This window comes from Aedes aegypti, chromosome 2 (genome assembly GCF_002204515.2).
Source record: "Aedes aegypti strain LVP_AGWG chromosome 2, AaegL5.0 Primary Assembly, whole genome shotgun sequence".
Classification (NCBI taxonomy): domain Eukaryota; kingdom Metazoa; phylum Arthropoda; class Insecta; order Diptera; family Culicidae; genus Aedes; species Aedes aegypti.
Window position 1 is genome coordinate 340,848,115 of NC_035108.1, and position 22,582 is coordinate 340,870,696.

At 38.1% G+C, this 22,582-nt stretch overlaps 1 protein-coding gene and 1 long non-coding RNA gene across 6 annotated transcripts in view; one reads left to right on the forward strand and one right to left on the reverse strand.

Annotated features, from left to right (window-relative positions):
• The window catches only part of LOC5573096 (TBC1 domain family member 24), a 207,353-nt gene that overhangs the window by 103,472 nt on the left and 81,299 nt on the right, over positions 1-22,582 (reverse strand). The window contains exon 1 of one of the 5 annotated variants that reach the window (XM_021846095.1): positions 16,294-16,376. The exons of 3 other annotated variants lie outside the window; for them this stretch is intronic. The gene's annotated coding sequence lies outside the window, so the exon portion shown is untranslated. Of the gene's footprint in view, positions 1-16,253; positions 16,377-22,582 lie in introns of those variants that run through there. One more of the 5 variants, XM_021846093.1, reaches the window with a different exon arrangement.
• LOC110676817 lies at positions 15,831-17,533 on the forward strand. The gene is made up of 2 exons (XR_002500748.1): positions 15,831-16,219; positions 16,301-17,533. It is a non-coding gene; the product is annotated as an uncharacterized LOC110676817 (long non-coding RNA).

Below are 22,582 nucleotides of genomic sequence, written 5' to 3' on the forward strand. Positions count from 1 at the left end.
GCAGCATGCGTGAGTCTCGTGAAATAACTCGCAGTCGCATTCCGCAAAATACACTCACTTGAAGCAGAAGAATTCAGGTTAGGTACCTCACGACGGCGCTGCTGGCAATCGATTATCGCAATCTTGATCAATTTTACGATGAGACGAACTAGTCATCCCCGGAGGAGAAATAAACGCCCAACCCGGCGGATACACGAAACATTTGGCTTAAGCTGGATTCAATTTATTTGCACTGGTTATTTATAAACAACCGTCCGAACCGAGGGCATCAATTCGTCCAATTTGCGCTTTTTAACGCCTCGGTTTCGGTAGCTAAAATGGCAAGCATTTAAAGAAGAGGATCAATCTTGGTTATATTAAAAAGTAGCCTATTAAATAATTAGACATAAACAATAGTGTAATCGTTTATAAAAATGAAATTAATGCATAAAGATTCAAAATAAGCACTATGATTATAAACAATTAAAAAAAAAACCTAAAACAAGCACCAAATAACAAAAAAATATAATAAAATATGTTGATACGAAGCACTTAACATTATAAATAAAAATTGAAAAATAAAACTAAACACTAAATAATCAAAAACTTGCCAATAAAATTTATAAAAAAAATTGTTGTTATTTATATCATCATTTCTTATTTTTCTTTGGAAAATTGTTATTATTGTTGTGCTTATTTTCAGTTTTTTTCTTGAAAACTATCTTCTTCTTCTACTTGGCATAATGTCCTCACTGGGACAGAGCCTGCTTCTCAGCTTAGTGTTCAATGAGCATTTTCACAGTTATTAACTGAGTGCTTTCTTTGCCAAGGTTGCCATTTTCGCATTCGTTTATCGTGTTGCAGGTACGATGATACTCTATGCCCAGGGATGTCAAGGAAATTTCTATTACGAAAAGATCCTGATCCGACCGGAAATCGAACCCAGACATTTTCAGTATGGCTTTGCTTTGTAGCCGTGGACTCTAACCACTCGGTTAAGGAAGGCCCCTTGAAAACTATCTTATTCTTAAATGTTGATTTTCGATTTAAGCTGATTTTTGAGACTTTTCGGCGTAAACTATATCTGTAAATGATTTTTAGAATTTATATTTGCTAATTTATATCCAATTTTTGCCCATAACGATTTTGTTGTTGCTATTTTTGGTAGGGGGAGATCCCCCAGTGTCGGACAGCACCCAATACCGGACAAAGTCGAAACATTGAGAAATCATGGTCCAATCAAGATGGTGTATTAGTCGAAAAGAAAGCTATTATGTAGACTAATGTTTGCGTAGAATAACACATCCTTGAAATATGCATGCCTCTTTGAAAAAGTAGAAAAGTTTGAAAATCTTAAAAAAATTGACGTATTTTCTTAATTTTGAGCCTATTTAGTAATTATTTTAAAATCCGAAAAAATACTTTGGATCACGCAAGCATGATCGAACATAATCCTAATTTGATAGTATGAATGTATTTTGTACCATAATTGAACTTAATATGGACAAATTACAATTAAGCACCTCCTGTCCCTCAGTTTCGGACAGCTTGATTTTTTTTTTTTTTTTTTTTTTTTTTTTTTTTTTTTTTTTTTTTTATTAAGGCACTCCGTGCTTGTGGCCACTACTGTGCCGGAATCAGTTTTATCTGTATCTTCCTTACCGATACAGTTCTATTTTTAACTAATCTATATTTACATCTGCTTTCACTCTCTTCTGCTCTTTTGCTCTCACACCGAGCAGGTAGGAGAGTGCTCTGCTGTTGGTCCAATCGATTTCCATAAGCCATAGTCCATTGCTCTTTTGCGGTGGTTCGTTTTGCCGTGTTCCTGAGTCGTTTTGAGGCTAGCTGCCTGCGAAGTGGGTCAATTTGTCTCAGTCACCATCTGATACTGACGGAGGATGAATGTGCTCCCCTATGCACGGTCCTCCGTGCGGCGTCTTCTGGTGGCTGGACGGTTTATTTTTTGGAGGGGCTGGGAATTGAATCCATGACCTTCCGCTTATGAAGCGAAAGCGTAACCTCAAGGCTACGGACCCCCCTACACAGCTTGATTTGTTATATGATATTTTTGTAATTATTGCATCAGTGTCTCAGAATATTTTCATTTTTCATGGGTTCCGTCGATCATTGTATCAAACATGCAATAAAATTAAGAAGAATGAACATTCAGAACAACATCGCAAAATGTGCTATTTTTCATCATATATGGAAGAGGTTTTTGATAAGCATCTTGCAAACTAAGAAAAACTCAAATTATTCTTGTAAATGTTGCAAATGCATTGAATTGGTAATTATAAACTATTCCTATAATGTACACTGTTGGGAAGTGGCCGATCCGGGGTTTAGTGGACTGTATGTGGGTTGATGAGGTATTTCCCAACATCGCTTGGGGCCATAGAGTTTCCTTGATGGTAATGTTGGTCAGGCCAAATCCGTTCCTTTCTCATTTTTCATAGCACCAAAGATTTACATTAACACTTTTTGGACTTAAAAGCAACATATATTTTACACTTAAATTCCACATATATTTACAGGACTTTTAACGACAGTTAACATTTAAAAAACGCGTACTACATACATAAAGGTCCTAGACCTACTGACTTTATGTTCCTAGCTTTGTATCTTGAATGGCATTCGTGGATATTTGGCAACGAAGTTTTACGAAGAGTTTTCTTATCTTATACGAAACTAATTTTACTGAGTGTCTACACTACCGGTCGAAATAATTCTGATTGGAGTGAGGTATGCTACAATCCAACATCCTCACCCACCCTGAAATTTCTAAATTTCTGAATTTTGTCTTGAAACATTTTATCAGTATCCTAAACAATCTATTTTAATTGTCAATTATGCTGAGTAATTTGATATGTGTTCTCACCCACCATCGAAAAACAACAGGAGACTGAAATCGTCGAGTAACGTTTGCATATCATTCCTTCAAAATTATTCTCAGATTAAACGCCATAGGCGCTCTGTGAGACCTCTGGTGCCGTAGATATGGCCTTATCTCTCCGCATTCTCGAATTCCTCTTGATGGAGATGAATTGGTGCTCGCCGTGTAAATAAGCTGGATTCATCCAGGTGCCCGCATTCCATTTGCGATAGTTGGAATAAACACCCTGTGTGTCCATCCGTGGGCGTGAATTGGACACCCCTAGAGTCCGAAATTCCTTGGATTGGGTTGAACAGACGCCCTGTGCGTCCACCCGTGGGGATAGTTTGTACACCCCTGTTACCTTGGGAACGGATGTATCGGACGCCCTATGCATCCTAGCATAGACGTAGGTTGGGCACTTCCTGGAGCCCGTAATCCTTGAAGTTGGTAAAGGCACTTGGCTGTCCGGTGCCGTTTCCGTTGTGTGGACACCGCTGGTACCCGGAATCCTTAGGTTTGAATTGAATGGACACCCTGTGCGTCCTTCGGTATAGTTGAGCACCCCTGGTGGCCAAATTCCGTCGGTTTAGAAGAAATGAACCCTTTGATGCCCGGAATCCGTAGAGGTTGAATGGAATATACGCCCTGTGCGTGTTTCCGTGAGTATGATGCTCAAAATCCATTGGGATGAGTGGAACAAACACCCTGTGTGCTTATCCGTTGAACAAGTGGACACCCCATGGTGGCCAGAATCCATTTGGTTTACCTTACGTCCTTCCATGAGAATATTCTGATACCCAGAATCCGATAAAATCGGATGAAACAGACGCCCTGTACGTCCTTCTAAGCTTTGGTGGCCACAATCCATTTTGATAGATGGTATAGGACGCCCTGTGCATCCTTCCTTGACATCCCTGATATCCAATGTCCGTTTGGAACGCCCTGTAGAGTAGAGTATGAGAGTAAACGGGACACCCTATGGGACCTCAAATCCGGTTGGTTCGGATTAAATAGAAGCCCAGTGCATCCTTTCTAGAGAGTTGGACACCCCTGGTGTTTGGAGTCCAGTTGATTAAAATGACGCCCTGTGCGTCTTTCCGTAAGAATCGGACACCCCTGATGTCCAAAATATTGTTGATTGGAATTAGATAGACGCCCTGTGCGACTTTCCGAGGGAGTTGGACACCCCTTGTGTCCAGATTCCAATTGTAGTTTCTCCATCCGATTGGGCAATTCCACGACAGTGTAACTACGGAATGTAGATGGGTTTACGACCCTCTCCAAAGCGGCATCGTTATTTCCACAGCAAAGTTGAAGTGATGTTTTCGGCAAGAGAAACAAACGTTATAGTATGGGAATAGGTCCGGCTTCGGCCGACATATACCGTTCCTACTAACCTTACAAAATAGGCTAAATCGCCTGTCGACCTGGATGCCCGTAGAATTCGGAAGTGGACCTTCTTGGAAATGGTTTCCTTCTTCGTCGTTCTCTTGCTGTCCTGTCGAATTGCTGACTCAGAGTGGATCTTCCTTTGCACATGACCTTGGCGTCCTTGGTTGCCTTGTTCACAAAGTGTGTGGTCCCATATTGATGCACTACTGATCATAACAATCAACACGACCTTCCGATACAAAACATTTCAGCTTCGGAAGACGAAGGTTTGTTGATGTTCATCCAATTCAACCGTCCAAATCTAATGACCATTGCAGAAGTGTGCGAGATACCCGTTCAATACCAAGAGTGATTTTTTGCATACACCATACAGATGACCAAATGAGCTCCCTTGAGTGTGAAGATTTACAGATGCGTTGCTATTGTCGTCACTATACTTTGAAAGTTTGACCGATAACAAATTTCGTTCAAAGTAGAGTGCATATCTGTTGACCCTTGCTGCGGGTTAGTTATGGAACCTTCTCGTGACATTTTAATAATCCGTCGTGGACTTCCATACCGGGTGATATTATTTCGGCGTTGTTATTTTGTGTACCCGAAGTGATCGGATGAAATTCCGGAACCTAGACCTGGGGTGATTCCGCGTACCGTGTAGATTTTTCTGTCTTGCACATCCCATGACGTACATGATCCATCTTGGGTTGTATATTCCAACATCCTATCAATCGGTGGAGTTGATCGATCACGTAGATGTTATCGCCATTGTTAAATGCAACCCCTTGCCAGTTGTGCCGCAAGTCATTTGTAGAGGAGCCGAGAGAAATAGAACGGTGTAGTATGCATAGTGAACCCTAGCTTCGCTAGACATATACATGTAGCATTACCTGAGCAGACAGGTTGTTCCGTACAACCAATGTGACTGGAGATCTGCGTCCAAGTATAGGTGAGTGTCTCAAGTGTTCATCCAGCAGTCAAATAGTGTGCATATAGGTCCCCAAATATATTCCGTGTGATAGATTCTCGTGAACAATCCATATAAGGCTCTGAGGGATCCTCAGTGGTCGATTTGTATTGGCAGTAACTATCTCGGATTACTTCGAATTGGTGGTGAATTGCCTAACTAGTTGATCGTGTGAGTGATAGTAGTGATAGCCGAAGTTTGATCGTTCTGCTGATGATCGATTAACGCTTTTGCTGCTGGTTTGTCGAAGCAGAATCATCAATCATTCCATTACGAAAGCGATGACGAAACGCAGTCCAATGATCGTTTCTGATGAGGCACACATCCATCTTCCATCCTCCATCCAAAGCGGTGTTAATCAAATGAGAATGTGGACAAGGTGAGTTAGAAACTGAGTATTCCATACTCCGGCTGGACATATACACTGAACACTTAATTTACCTGGAAAACCAGTCTGGAGGCCTGGTTCAGTGGTCCTTGATCCAAATGGTGCAGCAGTCCGGTGTATGTAGTCCGAGAGGTTCAGGTCCAATTCTATTTGTTGATAATTTTCAACTCGGTTGTTGAACGAATCCACCATGGTGTAGCAGTTGTATAGGGTGCTCCCAGTGCTGATGTTCCAGAGTCACTTTGATGTTTGAGTGACCAGGTTCCATTGTCGCCAATGGCGAATCGAGTATCCCAAAATTGTCGCCATCCACTGTTTGCATCGTCCATTACCAGAGTTTCTTGCAATCCTTTATTACCGTCGGTGTAAATACTTCGAGACACGCGCGTCTTTAACATATCCAATTCTTGGCTCCATCCGGCAGCCAGCCCTATCCGGCTCGAAGGACCATAATGTTGGGAAGTGGCCGATCCGGGGTTTAGTGGACTGTATGTGGGTTGATGAGGTATTTCCCAACATCGCTTGGGGCCATAGAGTTTCCTTGATGGTAATGTTGGTCAGGCCAAATCCGTTCCTTTCTCATTTTTCATAGCACCAAAGATTTACATTAACACTTTTTGGACTTAAAAGCAACATATATTTTACACTTAAATTCCACATATATTTACAGGACTTTTAACGACAGTTAACATTTAAAAAACGCGTACTACATACATAAAGGTCCTAGACCTACTGACTTTATGTTCCTAGCTTTGTATCTTGAATGGCATTCGTGGATATTTGGCAACGAAGTTTTACGAAGAGTTTTCTTATCTTATACGAAACTAATTTTACTGAGTGTCTACACTACCGGTCGAAATAATTCTGATTGGAGTGAGGTATGCTACAATCCAACATACACATTCAATGATGTTCAAATTTGCAGAATTTCCAGATCGTGTCCGGTATTAGGTGCCACCTTTCAAGATCGATCAATTTGGTACTGAAATACATCATCAAAATGCATTGTCAAAATTTATATTTATATTTTCAATTTTATTTTTGTAAACTACAAAAATGATAATATTTATCATAAATGGGTAACACAAGCCCATAAAATCAATATTTTTCGAATTATAAATTTAGTGGCTTAAGTGTTCGGTACTGGGGGATCTCCCCCTAATAATAGTGCTATTTATCCTTTTCCTATGGCATGATCGAATTTTCCCCTCGAATTCCGCTGCTGCTGCGTCGCAATCGAGTGTGTTTCATGAGCGTGTTGACACGGGCACTTTGTGGCTGGTGCAAAATTGGTCCGGTCGGGGTAAACACTTATCATATAGATCACGAGAATTTTTCCTTACGTATCCACCGTTTCCACCTCTAATTGATACCTTCAATATTGAAGAGTGCGAATGCGGGGTGGTGTTTCGCCTATTTCCTGTAATCTGCGTGAATCTTCCGGTGTCGTTTTGACTTCCAACTATTCTCATTTGTCATTCAAGGAAGTTGTTGCATTATTCGCTATGTCAATTGACGCTACGGCACGGATGGATGGTTCATGGTTATTTTTAGGTATCTACTGTGGGATTCCCAGTTGATACAATTTCATCATTTGCAATCGATTCGATGGCACTGTGATTCATTGCCCAATTGGGGATTGGTAATATACTCCCTTTGCCATTTTGCATTTATTCCCGATTTGCGTTGTAAGCTGGTAGAAGGTTGCCTTTCAAAGATATGGTCATTATTTAGCTGTAAGTCTCTAAACAGTCTGTATTTCCAATGAAAATTCTTTATAACATAAGCAAAAAACTGAGAAAGTTGTGAATCATCTTGTTTGTGAGTGTCTTGATATCATCGACCAGAAAATAAGAAAAATAGTACCAATGGACGTTCAATCGATGAGTTCAATCTTGTTTCGTTTAAAGTTAAACTTGATGTAGAACTGAAAGCTTTGGCAATGGCCCCGTCAACTTGGCCCATAGGACTCAGATAACTGATTTCCTTGTGAAAACAAACCCGATTTGTATGATTTTTTACAAGTTGCTCCTTAATACCTGACATCATATAAACCATACTATTTGTTTACAGGGTGTCTACTCGTTTACCGAAATTCCCTGATATTTCCAGATTTTCCAGGTTTTACATTCCAGGTTCAAGAAATATTCTAATTTTATATGGCAAAAACAAACTAATGACAAATTTTATATAATTCTAGAAATTTTTCAAAGCATGCTGAAATTATTCCTACATTCAATATTCCAATATGAAGGTGCTAACAATACCAAACCTTAAATTTTATTCAAATAAATTGTATTTTGTAAGACAACGGGCGCAAAAGGAAAACTTTATTTTGATTTGTGAGAATATTTGAAAACCAAAACTAATTTTCCCGGTGTATTTTATTAAAGTAACAACACAATTTTGATTGGCGAAGAAGCCAAATTCTTTAGAATATCTCAATTTTGTTGAAGTTTGATAATGATTGTTTTAAAAGTTATCTACTATATTTTTGATTTGGTATATTCCAATCTAAATTAATACAAATAATCCGTAAAATTATTTGGATCGTGGTTCTATTTTTCAATTATTTTAAAAAATTTGCATAGAGCAGGGCTTGTAGGAATTAGTGTCTTGAACAAAGGAAATTTGGAAAAAAATCTGAAAAAAGGGATTAAATAGGAATAAAAAATAGATCGAAAAGAGATCAAACTGTAATCAAAAACAAAACGAAACCTAACAGGAATCAGGAGAAAGGAGAGTGCATAATATTTCTTAAAAAATATCTCTAATCTAAAAAAAAAAAATCATGACATTACGACAAATAATTTCTTCATATTAGATGGATGGATAGATATCCTTACTTGAGAGATTTTCATTTTTGTTTCATGTGTTCATTTAGTGTTTTTTTTTTCTATGAAAAACTCTGCAAAGAAATTTCTAAGCAATTTCTAAAAAAAATGGAATTTTCCTCGGCGAATCTGAGAACAAAAACTGTGGATACTGGGGAATAATATAGTAAAAGTATCTGGAGGCAGCTTTGAAGAATCTAGAGTTTTACGCCAGGGATTTTACACATTAACAGGGAAACGACTTTTTACATCGTTCCTTAATGCTAATAGTTGGTTCCAGCAGCGAAGAGTACAGACAACAACCTTTCGAACATGCAGTTTCTATCATTGACCACCGAGCGGTGACACCGGAATTTGTATTCCACCCGCTGATTGTGCTGCGCTCGATTCTCAAGTTTCACGAACACAGGCTCATGGAAGAATGGTAGTCGAGAACTGTCATATCGTATGGAAAATAATGATTAATTATAATAAGGTAACGACTGCTTATTTCGTTCTTGAACACAAACAGTTGGCACCAGCGGCAAAAAGTACAGACAACAACCTTTCGAACATTAAGTTTCTCTCACTGGCCGCCGAGTGGCGACACTAATGTTTATATTCCACTCACTGATCGCGCTACGCTGGATTCTCAAATTTCCCAAACCTCCAACATACGCGCATGGAAGAATGATAGTCGAGAACTGTCAAAACATATGGAAAATGCTGAAAAATGTAAATTACTTGCAATAAGGAAACTAGATCGATAAAAGTAGTGATTAGATATCAAGCGTAATGTGAATACATAACTTTTTGTGTTCAGTTCATCTTCATTGGTGCTTTCTTTAGTTCAGGATTCCAGACTAATGAAAAATAGCCATCTATTACCTTTTCAGTTTTGAATATCGCTCATATAATCATGTTATGTAAACAGATAACTTTGTGTTTTAGTTTACCTCGTTTTAGATAAAATAAAAATGTCATTACCTATTTTCCAATCAAAAAAGTGAATTTTTGAAATTGTATTGAAATCGTGACTAACGCTCTAAGAAACCTTCTACCATCTCTGTGTATACCGTCGTCGAGGGTGAGAATGGGTCAAAAACGAATATTTCCATGTTGATTGTTATTTAACGCTCGTAATTTGACTTGAAAAATTGTTTTAAGTATGGGAATACATTCTTGGGGAATGGATTTGGACGGTACGACAAAATCTGAGTGGTCGTATGAAAGCTGCCTCCTTCGGTCGTACCGTCGCCACTAACAATTCTGACGTAATTCCAATAGCGAGGTAATGTGCTCGACATTTGATAGCTTTGGTTAATGTACACAAAGACATTGTTTTGATAACAATTCTCTCTTGGAACTAGATAAAACCACACGGCGTATCTCGTGTCTCGTCTTCAAGCCTAGGAGTATACCTACTTGATGACAATATCATAACAATCGTCCTGCGGTGACGTTGGAAATGCTTTCGGCTCGTTCATTCAACGCTAATTTGATACTCTATCACAAAAGAAGCTCATCCGTGCTGCTGCTGAGTTCGACCGACTGCGTCGTTACTGTAATTAGCCACGCTTGTAATCTGACAGAGAGTGTCGTCACTGTGGGCAGGCCCCATGCATGAAGCTAAATAAATCCCTCCCGGGGCGGGATGATATGGTTCCGTCTCTCTAATTGAGGCTGATTTATTGTGGCTTGTGTCCACTGGGAAATGAGCTTTCGCTGCGGCACGGAACAAGAGAAATTGACGCACGGAGGCTTATCAGATTGTTTGAGTGCCAGGATCCAGCAGATAGGAACCACAAATAGATGAACTAGATTCGTGCCGAAGGGCAAACCAGTAATGACTCGTAGTTTCGTCTTTGTTTGGATGTGGACTTGGTTTGGTTGGAGAAAACTCGATTAAGGCGAAGACTTACGACATTTTTTGCAGTTGGTTTATTATCTTTACTTGTTTTTCTGGCGACTGTGCTCAACGAAGTCAAAATAAGTATTGATTATAAAGAACTAGATCGTAAAACTCAGCATGAAGCAATGTAATAAAACATTAGGGTAATAGTGTTATCTAACACAAATCAAAGATATACTGAATGAATGCAATCGCTGAGAAGATACTAATACAACTTTTAGATAAACATAATTTTTGTTTTAGAGTTTCCAATAAAACGCAGCAGTCTCCTTTCTTTGCGATTTGGAAGGAAACCTTGATTCCCTAAATAGGGATCTCCAGTCTAAATCCATCAAATTCGAAAATACTGACAATAATAAGTGCCTTTAATTGCTTCCTCTTGAATCTAAGAACTTGGGCTAGAGACTGCTTCGATTTGATGATCACCAAATTTGCCATACCAGGGTGAACAAAGGAAGACGAAACGAAATGTTTATTAAAATTGCCCAATTCCTAATTTGGAACTATTTAAAATCTACACCCGCAAACCCAGAAAATATGTTCTGAGAAATTTCCTAAAATAACAAAATAAACAGCTGGATCTCCAAAAGCTAGACCGCTTCACATTGCCATATTTCAAATGATTATCTTTTATGGCATAGTCATATGTAATCGCCCCGCGAAAGCAGTGATAAGCCGAACTGTCATAAATTGCACGGTCTACAGCCAACAATCTCACAATCACGTGACCGCCAATTCATCGTCCAATACTGCACTGACACATACACATTCTAGCACTTGCTCAGTTCGCTCAGCAGTGGTCACTGACGTCGTCTTTCACGTTTCGCATCGCTCCCATTCTCGCTCTTATATCTACCGTCCCGTGGTCCAAATGGTAGCAGAACCAAACGCCGCTAATCTTGCCAATCCGAGTCAACAAATAATAACGAATTAAGACTATTTTTGTATCACCATCTACCGGGGGTAGACTTTGAGCTGAACACTAGGGGTAGTTTCAACTTTCAACGCAAGGAACTTTTTTTTTTTTTTCATCTTTATTAACGTGTTTTTTAACATTATGCTAGTTCAACGCAAGGAACGACATACTTTTTGTTCGCGAACTTCAATTATAATTATGGTATGAATCACTATTGCTCTGATGTGTGAACTAGCAGAGAATTTGTTGGTATTCTACGTGAAAATTACGCACGCGAGTTTCTATGTATCACAAGCATACGTTTCACGACCACCAAAGCTGTTCATCATCTTAAACCACCATCCGGATGCGCATTCTACTAGATACAGTGATTTCTCCGGTAAAACGAATGGAAAATATGAACTGTAAAATGACATTTGCTATTCATGCAATAGGGCCCTGAAACACTGTCCCAATTTTAGTACCAAATGCTTACGTTTCTGCCAGAAACACATGTTTACTCAATTTTTAAACGTTTTGCATTGGTTTAAGTAAAACACATTTTTTCCAGTTTTTTTTAACACTTCAGTCGTCGCGATGTTGTATTTTGTACAACACAGGTGAAAACACCTCGCTTTTCGTACACAGCAGCAGCGTGCTGGTACTGACGGTGGCAAACCACGCGACAACTGGAAGGTTAAATTTGTCACACCCCTTGGTTTAAACTCAAGTTTTGGGTGCATTTTGTTTTCCGTGTCCCTTCCGAAATGTCAGATAGGAACAACTCCTGTGGCTTTGTCGACTAAGTGAACGTCAAACATGATCAAAAATGTTAAGGTTCACACTCATAATTTATCGATCTTTACCATGCGTAATGAGTTAATTAATTTAAAATATTATAGTCAGTATAACTCTTTACAAATGCGTATCAATTAATGTCCCATGTCAGACAATCGATTCAATTAACATGCTGAATTGTAGGGTGCAGATAGGTAAACAGAATCGAAGCCATTCAAAAGATCCGGATCACTCAAAATAAATGAGTGATTCGTGGCTCTTTTTTGGCGAGAGACGGTTTATTTGATCAGCACGGATCAGACAAAAAGTGACCCAGAAAAAGAACGAACCGATTATTTTCCTCTATTCTCCTTCGTTCGTTTGTTGGCTCTTTTATAACGCTGGACACGAGCCTTGCTTTGCGCGCCACGGCACACACGCAATCACAATTTGCTGCAACTCCGCACTCTCAGTATGCACCTCGCGTAACTTTTCAAAGCAATCTATCTAACATTAAGAGGCTCTCGTTTTTATACTTGCTTTTTCATCAATAACTGAGCCACATTAACCTCTCTGTGTCACAGATAAACAACTAATTTGCCTCGCCCACTTGCTAACAGAGAGAAAAGTTGCTCACTTGGATGGCAAAGCACATTTTGCTTCTTGTTTCTGGTTAGGGTAGGTGGTAGGGAATCGGCCGAGTATATCGTGAGTTTCTGGAGAGGAATGTACGAAGGATAAGCGAGCGAAAGAAGGGTCACGCAGAATCATTCAAAAGATCCGATTTACCGAAGTGAGCATTTCCGTGATTCATTCTGGCATGGGTGGTTTTTCTCAGCCGAATTGTCTGAAACTTTACAATAAGAAGCGTTTTAGTACGACGCATATTGTGGCCAAATATGAACTCTGTAGCTTTTGAAAAACCCCACTGCCGAAGTGAATCAAAAGTGTTAAGAATAATATCTATATATGGATAGAATAAAGTACGCATTGATTGTTTTTTATACAAAATGCTTAAGTTTGGAGGTCTGGGTCTCTGCTTCTAGTGGTCCGATTGTTCAGAATTTCACTGAACTGATCAATCACAACAGTTGAAACCAAAACTTCTGGATTATTGAAAATTTCTCATTTTGCGTAGAATGGCATAAAATTTATTTGGGAATTTTTTGAAAACAAAAAGTTTTACTGAAAAATATTATTCTACAAACTTGTGTGTCTTATCAAATTGCAAAGTTTTGCTTAAGAGCATATTGCTCTGAACTTTCTCATTTAAGAGTTATTTCTAATTCAAAATTTAGTAAATTTGGCAGAATGTTTTATTTGTGATTACTTAAAAGTTTGTTTGTGAAATGCACTTATATTTCAGTTTTCAAAAGTTACAGAGAAACAGCCAATGCGTACTTCATTCTGTCCAGTACTGTAGATATTGATCTTAATCAGAATAAGTGCTAATGATTTTAAGGGGAAATAGACCATTCAGAGAAACGAGTTATTTGAGGAAGTTGCGTTCGAGAAAGATACATTCGGAGATTGCCAAAGCCCAATTAATATAATTATTATTTGTCGAAAAAGTAGGGCGTATTTCAGAATGATGAAATTTTTAGTTTTATACGATACGCGATTGGTCAAAGCTAATCAAATTTTTCGAAGACAGGATTTTTCGATCTTATCAATGAATTAGTGAACACAATATTTGCTATCTAGATAGCCAATAATGAACTGGTTATACATTTAGTGTAACACTGCCATATAATTGACAAGCTTGGTCGAGGACAGAAACTTTACTCATTTAAAATTCTCTGATATTTCCTGTTTTTCAAAACTAATTCCAGGATTAAGAAAGTGTCCGAAATACATGAATGATTAATTATATATTACTTAAAATTTATTTTCAAAGAAAATTTCAATTTTAAAACACTTAAACAAAAAACCTTTCCATAAATTTCAAAGTTATTTTTAGACAAAAAAAATTGTCTGTTTGTTCTTAAGTGTAAACAACATAAAAATATAAATTAAAATTCGTTAAATTTCTGAAAGTCAGATGTGGAGAAAATAGTTGGAAAATAGGGGAAAATATGCTTTTCCTTAAAATGGAATTCATATTTCTGGACAACAGCGAATATTTCTTTGAAGGCCGTTTCAAATTTGCATATATTTAGGGAAATCAGGCCTGGTAGCATCAGATCGTCTTGGAAATTAAAACTTTCGATGTCTCTTGCTTGAAAAAATAACAAACATGAACCAAAAAGAAATCATACATGAATTGATAACCTTTACGTTACCAACCTCCGACAAGGCATTTTTAAATAGCTGCCATTCCGTCAATTTTCATCCGATTTTTTGAAACCACAGTCAGTTTACTCTTAAAAGGTCTCAATTATTTGTCAAAAATAGACAATGCCGAATTCGGAACCATGCCGGAGATATTCCGGGTTGTACTGGGGTCACGAGGGTTGGGAAATGTGTTTTTTTTTTTTAATTTATTTCAGTTACAACACTGCAGATTTATAGGGGCCCAGATAGCCGTAGCGGTAAACGCGTAGCTATTCAGCATGACCATGCTGAGGGTCGTGGGTTGGAATCCCGCTGATCGAGGATCTTTTCGTAGAGGAAATTTTCTCGATTCCCAGGGCATAGAGAATCTTCGTACCTGCCACACATACACATGCAAAAATGGTCAATCGGCAAAGAAAGCTCTCAGTTAATAACTGTGGAAGTGCTCATAAGAACACTAATCTGAGAAGCAGGCTTTGTCCCAGTTGGGACGTAACGCCAGAAAGAAGAAGAAGAAGAACTGAAGATTTATTTAAAACGTGATATAATGATCGATTGCCATCATTTCAACATAATTTGAACAAGTGGACCATTCCGGAACATCGTAGCCAGTTCCGCCAGGGCCAGATTGGGGACATTTCCGTTTCATGTCCAAAACATACCGTGTGACGTATCAATCTTCATGAATTCGGGAGAACATGTCAATAAAATAAGAAAAACCTTGGTACAAACAGATGTGGCCATTCCATATCTCCTGGCACAGGTTCCACGAGGGCCTCTTTGGGGAGTTTTCCGTTTTATGTCCAAAACATACCGTGCGACGTCTCAATTTTCTTGAATTCGAAAGAACGTGTCAATAAAGTAATAAATAAAAATATAAACCATGTGTGAATTCTAAGTATGCCTTGAAGAATCTCTGAAAAAACTCCGTAATTCTTGATGAAATTCTTCCTTTTATATTATTGATAAATTGCTTACTACAACACACATTTTGTAGGACATTGTTTAGAGATTAAATAATGTCCTACAAAATTGTTTCAAGAAATTTGGACAAAATCCCTGAAGAAATTTGTGTATTAACTGATGCGGAACCTTGACTGATGTTTTTAAGGATTCACAGATATTTTGAAAATTTATTGGAAAAGTTATTAGAGAAATGTAGAAAATATTATTGCTGCACTTCAAATGTTTTTAAAGAATTACTGGTGAAGCAACTGACTATACATGTCAATGGTTGCTACTCCGTTATTGATCGGAACTGGTAAGAATTGTACTTTGATCCAAATGAATAAGGGATGGGAGTTATCGCTTACTATCGAAGTGCAATTTTAGTAGATCTCATATTATTGATCAATATCGGCGCCGACAAAGTCCTTACAGTCAGTTGGAATGGGGAAGGAATGTTAGAGTGTAATGATTGCTGCTTCTAGAGACCGTGAATACCTCTGCATCTCCACAATCACTACGGAAAGGGTGTATTTTAGTGAGGAAGGAAAAAGATCTGGTAATCAATTTTGGTCGGTGATGCGATCAATAGATAAGGAGGAAAAATACAACTTTTACCCAAAACTAATTTTGCTTTTTCTGCGCGGTGAAAAGATATATTGAGATAGAAGAATAAGATAAAGTAGACAATTATTTCCTAAGCCCCAGATGTCTACAATACAAGAACTGCCCTGTTTAAAAGACGCTGGTCGGATATGGATTACGGTTTTCCGATATCTTCGCACAAAACCCGCAGAATTTTGCATCGTGCTAGCCGATGTATAACTGTTCACTGAACGCCCAGCTCGAATAGTAGCAACGACCCCGAAAAAAACAATTCGCAAATCAGTAAAACACAACGCGAACAAAACTGGTCAGTAGGGTAAAATTGTTAAGTTCACATTTGGCGTTTGCTGCTGATGATGAGAAATGCAGAATGATGATGACTTGGGAAAACTGATGAAGGTGCGTGATGCTTAAACTGGTCGAAGGTATTTACATAATCACATTTTTTCACACCATGTTTTCTTTCGGCATACTTCACAGATTTCAATAGCATTTGTTGATGATTGAAATGCTTGAACACATTTTCTCGGCTATCAATCTGTCGATTGCAAGTGTTGGATGTTTTGGTAAATAATGTCACTTCTGCATATATTGTGATAGGGAGCTGAATCGAATCTAGTTGCTCTGGTTCCGATGAAAAGATCCGGCACACACCCTGACGAATAAGTTAACTCGCTTTTCCCGTGAGAATCGAAAGCATCCAAGCTGGAATGCCGCGACCTTATCACTACGTTCTGCGACGCGGAACTGCCAACTGGCGAACAATCACAGACAACGTCAATCACTCGCGACACGATTAGCGAAGGCTTGGTTCAATCGCGTTGTTGTTTTCACCGAGGGTTCTAATAATAAAAGTGCACTGTTTTCGAAAGTCGCTCTACAATCTTCGAAAGCAGAGGACCGGGGAAGCGATGGGAATTGTCACTTCAGAGGCTGATGTACAGGGGATTGTGTATCTACAGTATGAATCATAAAAATGGAAAATATATCATGTTTATAATTCAGGGCAGTTTATTTTGAAGAATTTAAGTTTGAAAAAAATGTTCTCGAGCAAACATATATTTTCAACAATTAAATTAGATTTTTCAAGGTGGAATGTTTGTCTCCAGAATACAGCGATCAAACCGTTTTTCTGACTTTTGTAGAACAGAACTTTCGAACATTATTGCTTTAGTACATCAATTAGGTTAGAAAATAAAATATATGAAAAAAATGATTGTATTGTGAGGTCATATCAGGAACGTACGACAGAAATACATTTACCTACAAAAACAATAAAAATAACACTTTTGCAAGCTTCTACAAAATTTCGATTTTTTTGGACCATACTCTACAAGGCTAGGTGCAGTTCGGATTCTTCAACACAATTGGCTCATACACACATAAACAGATCCGATTGGTGTAGATGGGACTCATTGAGATACTGATTAACAAGTTGAATACTTGATAATGGCCAGTTGAATGGCCGTATAGGTGATTGTAACTTAATTTCATGGCGCGAGTGGTTACGATTGTGCGTGCTTTATGACTTACGAGTAACAAAGGGACTACAGAAGGAAAAGTACGCAATACAGTGATAGCTAGAACAGGAAATTTTACTTTCTACTAATGTGATTCAAGGACAGGAATCTCGTGTAAAGGAGGTGGAAGTGTAGTTACTAAGCTTAAGACTTATACAGAAATAAAAATATTTAAATTTCAATGTACCGTAAACAGAAGAGTAAAGTAAAAGTTAATCAAATTCATTTATTGTTACAGCCAGGGTTGGGAAAAAATCTGAAACTCACTCTACAGTAGCCAAACAAAGCCAATCACAGTCAGCGAAGCCAGTGAACCTCACGCCCATCGCTGCTGTAGGCAAATGCCTTGAAAATTGCAAAACACCCGTTGCTAAGGGCAACCCGAAGTTACTGTAGAAAAATGTTCTATTTCCCGCTGCATTTCCCGCATTTAGAGCCGTCAATGACACTCATGATTTAGAAAATTCGTGCACCCAACAGAGGCTACTTGATGAGATTCACGTTTTTGAACTACTGTACTGGGAGAGCCACGTGATTTTCGCGAAAAGTCAAGCCTACTACTATTACCATTCCCAGCACTGGTTACAGCATCACGTATAATTTTCAACTAAAGATGTTTAAATGTTACATGATCGTGTAAAGTGCATTCGATTGAAAAATTAGCGATTTGTCGTTAACATTTCAGTTTATTTTAATGCTCCAAATATGTGAATGAAAATAAACTGAAATTTACAACATATGTCTAGCTGTGTAGAACGATTTCTTACTGATCAATATAATTTATTTTTATGAGCGAAGATTGCACATGGTGTCAAACATTGAATTGTAGTCTAACAACAGACCAAATGTCTGTTTGAAATTAGTACACGGTGTTACATATTTGGCAGGGAATGAGATTAACTCATTGTCTTTCGAATGAGCCTTAGAGAGTTCCAACTAGACGTATAATCCCAGAGATTCGACGAAACACTTTTGTATGTTTCTAGGGGGTGACACCGAACTTGAATGTTCCCAAAGTACATGTGCATTATTTGTCCCTATTAATAATGACTTGTGACAATAAAATGAATAAGTCATAAGAGAGATATTTTGGTGTTAATATGATTATAGTGAGTAATTATGCAATAGGTACCTGTAACGTACTACTTACAAACTAACAGGCCAAATCCCATAGTGCAGGCCAAATCCCATAGAAGCAAGCCGAGAAGTAACAAACCTGAAACGATATCAATAATAAAATAAAAAATTAGATTATCAAATATTGACACATCAGGAAATGATCATATTTATACGCAATAAACCTAAAACTTCGCCACGATTCCCAGAAAATTCTGATATCGATAAGTTGCACGGTGTTGTCGTCACACTAGCACGCGCCGCTCGCTCGGTCCACTAATTAGCACGTTGGAACCCGCCAAATTTGCATTCATCATTTGCAATTAGATAAAATTGACATCCACATCAAGATCCGTTCCGGAGCCCTGCGCTGACGGAGAGCCGGTCATGCTGTAGGTTTGTTAATAGCCCCTGTTCTTCTTCGCTTCCCCAAGTAGCAGGCTCATACGGTGATAACGTGACGTGCCTTCGTCACCCAGATCAATTCAGATGATTGCAGTTCGGAAGCTAGTCGATAAAGACACCAACAGGGGGGTAATTACGGAGTCTAATGAATGCATTCTAACACCCGGTTGAAATCTACCTTTTGTAACAGCCGTTCAATGAATAATCCCTTAATATAAGTAGTGAATACAAAACCTGTTAAAACAATAGTTTTGATAATTCAAATTAAGATAATTCCAACGAGTAGGTTTTCAAATTTAAATCTGATAGGGTTTTTTTGAATTGAGAAACAAAAATGTTTAAAATAAAATGTCTTAATTTGAGCTATGCTTTTTCTCAATCATCTTGCTTGACTTCATCAGTAAACATTTTGAAAATGTTATTTTGAACAGAATAATGGTCTACATCAACGAAAGTTCAGTTTGGCTATGAAAAATTCGGATTCCAACAAGAGCATTCCATAACTCATCAACTTTTACGTGTAACACATTTGATTCGTTCAAACAAATCTGGAGGCTGGTCATGCTCTAACAGTGAAGAAAAGGCATTCGACAGTATTTAACATGGAAGTGTGATTGTAAAATGAAAAAACATTAATTTTTCAAAATGCAATATCAGAATATTGAAGTTATCTGTCAAATCATAAACTTCAGATTAATTTTCATAACTCCAGGTCTGAAAGACTTTATCTAAGTGCTGGTGTTTCTCAAGGCAGTATTTTGGGGCCAATATTATACAATATTTTCACATATGAACTACCTGAGTCAAAAATGTTTGTTTGTGGAAGACACATGCCTCTCCACCAAAGGATGAAGCCTGCGTGTCATCTGTAGTAGATTACAAACAAGTTTAGATATTTCTTATTCATACTGCAAAAGTGGAAGATTTGTCCTAATGCTTCCAAAACTCAGCTGATAATATTCTCACATTAAATTAAAAGCTCTTTATTTGAAACCTTCAAGTAGACATTCTGATAAAAATTTAGCTTCCAAAAATACATTGAGGGCATTCAAGCTATGTAGCAAATATACTAAATATCTATCGCCACTTATCAACAGATAAACAAACTTTGTCTTAGGAACAAGCTATTGATCTGTAAACAAAAATTCAGGCCGGCCATGTTGTATGCTGTACCAATATGGGCTAGCTATTATAATACCAGGAAAAAAGCTCTGCAAAGGATTCAAAATAAAATTTTGAAAATGATTCTGAAGCTTTCACCCTGGTACCAATGTGTTATATACAAGGTGTCCGCAAATTATCCGAACAGCAAAATATTGAAAAGAGAATCTCACATTGAAACAAATGAAAAATCAATATCCATGTACCTTTCATAATACATCTAAATGTTAGTACAAAATACAACTCTAAAAAAAATTCGAAATTATTGCTTGTTACTGAGATAGGTAGATTAAAAATTTTCGGAGACGTTTTTTCTGAGGGCCGTTAGTCATACTGGAGATGTGTTATCCCTAAAACCTTGAAGTGATGAATCCAAATGTCCTATTATTATTTTAAGTAATCTACAGGTTAGTGGCTTCAAGTTAGACTGGAAATAGAAAATTGTACGGTTCAAATCCAGTGAGTTCTATGGACATTTCTCTTCCGTCATAAAGCTCGGAAAACAGCTCCCTTAAGACACATCAATACATTTGGGTTGGTTTTGCAATTATTTGAAATCGGAAATGTGTCAAACTTACTGCTTAAGAATATAATAAGCCAATGTTTAAAACCATGCAAGAACATTTATTTTAATTATGCTTGATTGTATAGAGCCATGTCTTCAAAGTTTGTACGGTTTATTTGCGTACACCTTTTAGAATATCCAAGATAGAAACATTGAAACAAATGGCAAATAATATTATAAATAATTTCAGACAAAAATCGTTGCATCTTCTATTGCCACGATTAATGCGTAATATATTTGGATTAAGTTAGGTTAAGTTAATTAAAAGCTTTTTTTCTCTCTTATAAGCAGGTGAAATCAACTCATCTGTAAAAAATCTGAATCGCTACGCCAAATGAAATGTAATGTGTTGTTAACAAACTGTTAGTAAATGCTTAATTTAGTTTTACCAAATTAGGATGATAGTTAGTGAATGATACTTATGAAGAATTCAAAATAAAAAATCCCTTTGCATCGTCGGAATGATCTCCCTTGCACTTTAACTGCCGACTAACAGCATTCCGTAAACCACATTCACTTGACCCACTTCGGATTTGATTAGCGTCAGTGCGATGTGTGGTTGCATCATTACCCTTATAAGTATGCCGTATACATTTATGAGTTGATTGTTTTAAATCTGTCATATCCTGTCAGACATAAGTGTCATAGGAAGTCTCTCTTGAAAGTGCTTATTGCGTATCCACCAATATTCAAAACAGTTTTGATCGCAAAGAAAAAATCACACAAATCATAAACATTTATCAAAACTTGGAGCAGGGCAACCGACGACAACACAATTGTCACGTCTCAAATCAATCAATTGATCGAGTGCTAAACCAGCGATGTGTGCGAGCGCGAAAATAATCACATTCACTATTTCGATGGGAATGCACCGGCATCGGCGATTGATGGCGGCGAAGATGATTTCTGTGGTGATTTCTTATTCTTACTGCAAAGGGTATCCAAATGTGCCGCATTGTCGAAGTTTAAATGTATGATTCGGGGAATTTTATAGCTACCAGAGGTTTGATGCAGCGCTGGCCGAGCAATGATCCGTTTCAACTTGTTTGGATAAATTATCAATCAAAAGATGTGGTAATGACAATTTGTTTTTGAGTTTTGGGAATACCATTTATCCATTTTGTTTATTTAAATCATTTTTTTTCTGAATCAGTATTCGGTTTGAAGCTGAAACCCCGCTTGACTTTCGATAATTTCCTCGCAAACAAGGTTTTCAACAAGCAGAAGCACTTCTACGCCTCAGTTGGGTCCATCTCAAAACGAAATGTGTAACAATAAATTCATATCAAGAGTACCAATTCAATCCGCCGTAAACCAGCCCAACGAACGAACAATAATGTACAAAAAAAATATCAACCCTCCAACTAGCGTACATACTATATTTATGTGACACATCAACAGCGCAGCAGACTTGTTGGCCCACCGCCAACCGGCCTTCTAATAAATTTTATCTCCATCCACACAAACATCGAACGCCTCTCACTAGCGGGTCAGTTGAGGCGACATTTTTCTTCTTTCTGGAGTTACGACCCAACTGGGACAGAACCTGCTTATTAGATTAGTGTTCTCATGGGTACTTCTATAATGATCGTCCAGAGAGCTTTCTTTGCTAATAAGCCATTTTAGGAATTCGTACGTCGTGTGGCAAACACGAAGATACTCAATGCCCTGAGAACTCGAGAAAACTTCCAACCCGAAAAGATTCTCGACCGGTGGGACTCGACCCCACGATCCTCAGTTTGGTCTTGCTGAATAGCTACGCAGTCACCGCTACGGCAATCTAAGTCCCAGTGACATTGTAGGAATTGAATTATTCAGAAGAATTGCCTCTCAATCAGAGGCGAAGTCACGTGGATCGAATCAGCTGAGCGCCAAACGACAACGCACACATTCACTCACGCTCTCTCGTCTGCTCTGCGCCGAAAACCTTAAGCTTCCATCCATCATTCAATGTTTATCTCGAACGCTAACACATTCACTCACACGTTCCCAGCC